The sequence below is a fragment of the Acanthisitta chloris genome, unplaced genomic scaffold, assembly GCF_000695815.1.
Source record: "Acanthisitta chloris isolate BGI_N310 unplaced genomic scaffold, ASM69581v1 scaffold22861, whole genome shotgun sequence".
Lineage (NCBI taxonomy): Eukaryota > Metazoa > Chordata > Aves > Passeriformes > Acanthisittidae > Acanthisitta > Acanthisitta chloris.
This window is the reverse complement of record NW_008654787.1, coordinates 18472-24647: the sequence shown is the minus strand read 5'-3', so window position 1 is coordinate 24647 and position 6176 is coordinate 18472.

Genomic DNA, 6176 nt, shown 5'->3' with positions numbered 1-6176 from the left:
AAGGACCTTGGCAAATGTTGGAATTCTGAGCTGGATTGATGCTGCTGATGTGCAGAACACATGGACACATCATCCCACCCCTGTGCAAGAGCTGAGCTCTCTGGGTTCTATTGAGGTGGGGAGCACAGAGTTAAAACCTGCACTCAGAGTCTTGATTAGCTCAGCCATAAACCACTGACTAAAAATGTTCTGCCTTTACCCATTTGATATGTAACTAAAGCTGTCAGGAAACACAGAGCAATTTACACAGCATTGCCTTTTAAATGGAAGTAATGGGATATAAGAAAGACTTAAACATTTGGCTCCAATAAAATCTATTCTCACAGTAGCAGAGACCCAAACACCACATTTCTGGAAAAAAGGTAACACTAAGAGCAATTTCACTATGTGTTATAAAGTGGTTCCTCTAAAATATTTTGCTTAAAGCAGAAAGAATGCTAGAGTGATTAAATATATACATATATATGAATGCTTATCTCAGTCATGTATGTAATCAAGCTATTACTAGTTTTCACAAGGCAAATCTGATAGTTTTCACATCACAGTCTTGTTTAACATTTTCTGACTGTTCTTAGGCTGCAGAGTTTAAGCATAATATTTAAGTTCAAAAGCTAGTTAATGTCATTTTGAATTATCTTCAAGTATGTAAAGTAGCATACTGCAGGAGTTTATTTTGTCTTTGGGAATCCAGGAAATCACATATAGGTGCTAGTCTATAATTCCAATATCCTGAAAGAGTTTAGATTTTCTCCTTTATTTTAACTCCTCAAAAGTTCTGTATAATTATGGCTTAAGCTGCTTTGGGGAAAAAAAAGTGAATTCCTGAGTGCCAAAAAAAAGATTTTTCTGAAGTGCAAAATGCAGAATGCATGATGATAAACTGCAGGATTTTATTTTGCTTTTCAATAAATGCTATATAAGCATTATAGATAAATATATAGATAAAGTTAACAAGCCACTCAGGAGGAATTTACCGAGTAAGTCTACTAGTTATGTTTTGCTATATGTCACTCTAAATGATGGCCTGTTATCCATTTGCCTTTTATCTTTCTATCTAGAATATGTGTGGCCCAATAAAAAAGAATAAATTTGTAAGATGAAGAGCTCGCTTTGCAGATTTAAGAGTCTAATTTTCACTTTACACAAAATTGAATTTTTTCAAGGCAGCGAGACGATGGAGTTTACTCTAGCACTAATCCCTCTGAAAAAGCAAACTGAAAACAACAATGAAGCAAAGAAAGATGTGGGTGGTCTGAAGAGTTTTCTTTTAGATTTAAGTAGACATACAGTAGATAGCTCCAAAGGCTTTGCTCCAACAGGGGCCTTACCTTGAAGAATTTTTCTTCCCACAGTGAAAGCATTCCTAAGACTTTAAAGCTGGGCTGAGGGGTTTTCTTTTGAATTCCTCTGCCTACAAAGCCCACCGAAGCGCTGGAGGCCATTGCTACCTGAATGAGCAGCTTTACATCTAAGTTCTTTTATTTCAAACAATGAAAAGATATGTTCAAGGCTGCCGACTCTCCCCATCAAATGCTAGCCCAGCTTCTTACTAGGGCCCCATTTTGGCACATTGTACCTATTTGTCAAGGCACTTAAGTTTAAAATATGCTTAACTTTCAGATGGGTTTAAGTCTCACTGGCTCTGCTACCAAGGTTTTCTTATGCTGAGTCTCTTAAAAGAGATCCATGAGAAACTGAAGGGTGAAAAAAGTGACACAGCTAAAAAGAGAAGAGATCAGGAAGGAAAAAGTTAAGAAGCAAACTGGTGAATACAGACTATGCTGACATGGGGAATGAAAAATCTTCAGCTCTACCAATAATCATGTATTCTACACTTCTACTGTCCCCTCTCTCCAGATACTGAGAGTCCCTTCACAAGCAGAAACTCTCACTTCTGTTAAATTGTGCAAAACCTCTAGCAATGTTTTACAGATCTGCAGAACTAGGATTAGGCTCCACAAATGAATTTAATTTATGATTTACTTAGGATTTGAGCTATGGTTTTGGGGCTCCTTAATTCTGAGGATAAAAGATCAGGAAGGAAAGAGAACAGTTACTTATCTTACAGCCATTGTGGTTCACTGAGTTCTGTGGTCTACATGATGTGCAGTTGATGCACGTGGGATTAAACTGGGGTTTATACTATCTGCTTCCATTACAGGCAGCTTGATGTCCTGAATGTCTTCCTGCCCATCCCAACCTTTCCTGATTCAAGGGCAGGAAATAACAGAACAGAGCATAAAGTATGGTATAGATGTACATGCTACATGTCAGAATTCCGAGTTTTGTCTCTGAACTTTCCTTTCTGAGATTTCCTTTCACTTTGAAAGTGTCTGTTCACAGCAAAAGGTCATGGGCAGAAGTGCAAAAAAGCATCATTCAGTCCTGGATACGAAACTGGTCTTTGTGTCAGTATAAGGAGGAGAAGGAACAGCTGTGAGACCTCCAGATGCTCCATATGCTGTACCTGCTGGGCAGGCAGATCCTGCCCATGGCACAGGACACAGAGGAATTCAGCCACGAAGCAGCTTCTGGGGTGGTGTGACAGGGACACCTCTTGCATACCATGCCTCAGCTACACCTATTACCTGACTGCACACATGTTCTCGTGGGACAAATGCAAGGAAAGCAAGTTCACTTCAAGATCCATATTGGAAAGTGGTAACCAGCTGCATAACCAAAGAGCTGATTGGGCCAAAATGTGAGCAAATCTATTTGCCATGAAGACTGAAATCAAAATGAAGCAATCTGTAAAATCAGTACTTGAAGGATTGCCTTTCTTCAACCAGATGCCTAGTTCCCAGGGGAGGAGGACTAAAAACCACCACTCCCCATCTAGCATGGAGATGACCCATGTAGTGCTGCTTCACATCACTGCTACCCAGAAAGAAGTTTCCACAGAGACAGATAATGCCAACAGTTTTGAGCCAGGAGCACTTTAACAGTAGAAGGCTAAAAGAAAGTGAGAAAGACACCAGTGAATCCTTTTTTTTTTTTTTTTTACAGCAGATATCTTACTAGGTATCAGAAATGATCTACCCAGAAGTGAGCCATGACCAGGCAGGTGGTGCCCTCAGCACTCACATACAGATGTCACAGAGGCAAAATGCCAACTTCAGTGCATATTTCTAGAAAAGAGAAGACAAACATAGGTGGACAGTGAATCTGTGTACTCAAAGCAGACGCTATTAGCCAGTCGTAAGAAGAGCAAAGCAAAACGAATTTTTTGATGTTTCCATATATGTTCTGTACGACTGGTCAACCTGTCTGGGACGAGTCTATAAACATGATTATAAAAGGCTGGATTGCTTTTGTAAAGAGAAACCTGTTCTCACTTGGTTAGGCAGCAGCCCCAGTCATGTTAGCAGCCAAATTTTGAAAGTAATATCTACATACATGTCCCATAAATTTTACCAGAGTATTTATTTGCTACGTATGTATGAAAGCACAGGGATTCACAAAGAGGCACTTGCATGTTCAAAGGAGCTAAATTGCAGTGCTCATGCAGACTAAATCATCAGTGAAGTCAGTTGGAATTTGTCGACACAAGGTTTGCCAAATTAGCCAAAAAAACAGGCAATCACATGGAAAAGGTAATCAACTCACAAAATAGGTAATCAGACTTACAAGTGTGTGTTTGCTCTTGCACATTTTTTGACACTGTTAAAGAACCCTTTGAAAATGTGGCCAGAAGCCTTTAAAGCTGCATATAATCCCAGGTTTCCATGTATTGAGGAAATTCAAAATATTTGCAGCTCTTCAGAACTGCCTGTAAAAGTTAATGAAACGCAGTGCAACAACAAGTGGTAGTGACCACAGCTACTTTTTGATGACTTATGAACCACCCAGATTAGCCCATTTTTCTGGCAGGAAATCTAATGGCAAGAAGGGAGTTAGAAAATATTCAGCATGTTAATGCTGTCACTGCTGTCACCTTTATGCAAGTTATGCCTGGGTTCAACCACCTCATTCCCTAGGAAGTAGTACAGGATATGCAAAGTTTCTGGGAAAACATTCTTTCCCTTTCTTGCCTATTCCTTAGAGAAAACTTTCATAATACTGAAAATAGTGGAAAATAGGGATATAATTAGGGATATAATTAACCATATTTTTCTAGCTACCTGAAGTAGCTTCAATTAGTACCCTTGATGTAAATGAGAACAGAATCTGGCCCTGTGCTCATAATTTCAAATTAGAACCCTATTAGTAGATGTCACTACAGTTTTTTGCTAGTGAAGTACATGGCTTAAAATTGAAAGTTTCTAATATTACTAAATATTACTAAATATTACAGTTATATTTTCAGCCTCCGGAAAGAGTTACTAATGTCTTAGGTCAGGAACAACTTGCTGTCTCTATTGTTTCATCAAGGATTTAGGTTTTATAATGACCATATATGGCAATCTTAAACTGTTACTATGGATTGGCAGAGGAATTGTTTAAACAGAGAGCTATTTTAGAAGAGAATTGGAAAGGAGGCCTAGGAGTGACAAAGCAGCATTCACATTGTTTGTGCTATTAGAAATAAAGATTATACAAAGGTTCCACTGGTAAATAAAATGATACCACTTCTGACATCAGACTTCTCTCCTAGCCCTCTGAACCACACAGACAAACAACAGCCACAAACCACCCTGTCTCTGCTAGCAATTGCTGCACTGGCAGCTTTAAATTGAGAATTCAGTCTAAACTAAACAGAAGTCAAATGTCCAGAACCATTTGATGAGGTAAGACTTACAGAAGTCTTGTAGAAGTGGGCAAATGTGAGTCACAGCCAAGACCTTGGGCTGCAGGGGAGTAGATTGGGTATTATTTCCAGCTCAATAGGAAGGAAACCAAACTATTCTAAGAAATTTCTTAGTATCTGGCAGCCTGGTGACTTGGGGGCTGCACACACGCCTTAACCCCATACCTGGAGCACGTGACACATTCCAAGGTTGGTGGTTTTCACCCCCAATGGGATAAGAACACTTTGGTTATATCTTAAAGCTTCTCACTCTGGTACACATTGTGAGACACATGTAAGAGTCAGTACATACAGCACAAAGAGACATTAATCGACGCTTAACCAAAATTAAGCTTTTCTTCATCACAAAATGTTTCTTATCCTCTATTTTTTCATTTCAATCATTCCCCACAGAGTTTTTGTTTTGGAGCTCTTAGTCTTACTTTTCAAATTGTTCTAAAACTTTGAAACCTTTTAAGATAACCAGAGTTCAAACACGGTTTCTGAATACATCATTTTAGCTGCCTCATTTCTTTGAAGAATTGTGTGACCAAAAGAGACAGAAAATCAGATTCAGCACTTAAAAAACAGGGTTGGTTACTTGCCATTAACTGATGGAGCTCAGTTTTTACTGAAAATTAAGCATGTTGAAAAAAAAATATATTTTTGAGAGACTATTTTTTTTTGTATGAGACCTTTCTAGCTGCATATTTTTTCCTTTTCTTTTTGTAAGAAAGAAGACATCTTAAGCACCTTACAATATCTTTCATTTAACAGTTGGCAGAAGGAAACTCCCAGATGAACACTGGCCTGTGTCTTTCTCTTTAACCAGCTGAGTGATCCAAGCTTTTAATAAAGCTGTTCCAATTATTGTAAAAGTCATCTAGTACCTTATAGCCACAAATATTGACAGTTTATTGCACAACGCATTCATGACATTTGAAGGTCACATCATACATAATACATACACTTTTATAAAAGTGTCTGGAACAAAGAGATACATGATCAGCAATTACATCTTACCATTCCAGGGTATGATTTTATACTTATTTAAAATGAAATACTATATGAAATGCAAATTGTTAATAAAACACAAAATAGTTCATTTTCTGTATTTATTGTCTTATTAATCAGCAATACCAAGTTCAGTTGTAGAAAAATCAATGAAATGCTGTTTTTGACCCAAGAAGATTACAGTAAATATCATTATCCTGCAAACCATCACACATATTCTTAGCTCAGCATAAGAAGAAAGTAGGTTTCCAACTTTAATCTCACCACTGTACACCTCTCCAGCCTCACTGAACTCAATGCAACTTCAACTCTTAGATTTGAGTCAGGATCTAAGCATAATATTAAAGTACTAGTTTTGATAAAATTTAATCAAAAAGAAGCTCACCATGAGCTGCAGTGTGTGCTAGCAGACCAGAAAGCCAATGGAATCCTGGGC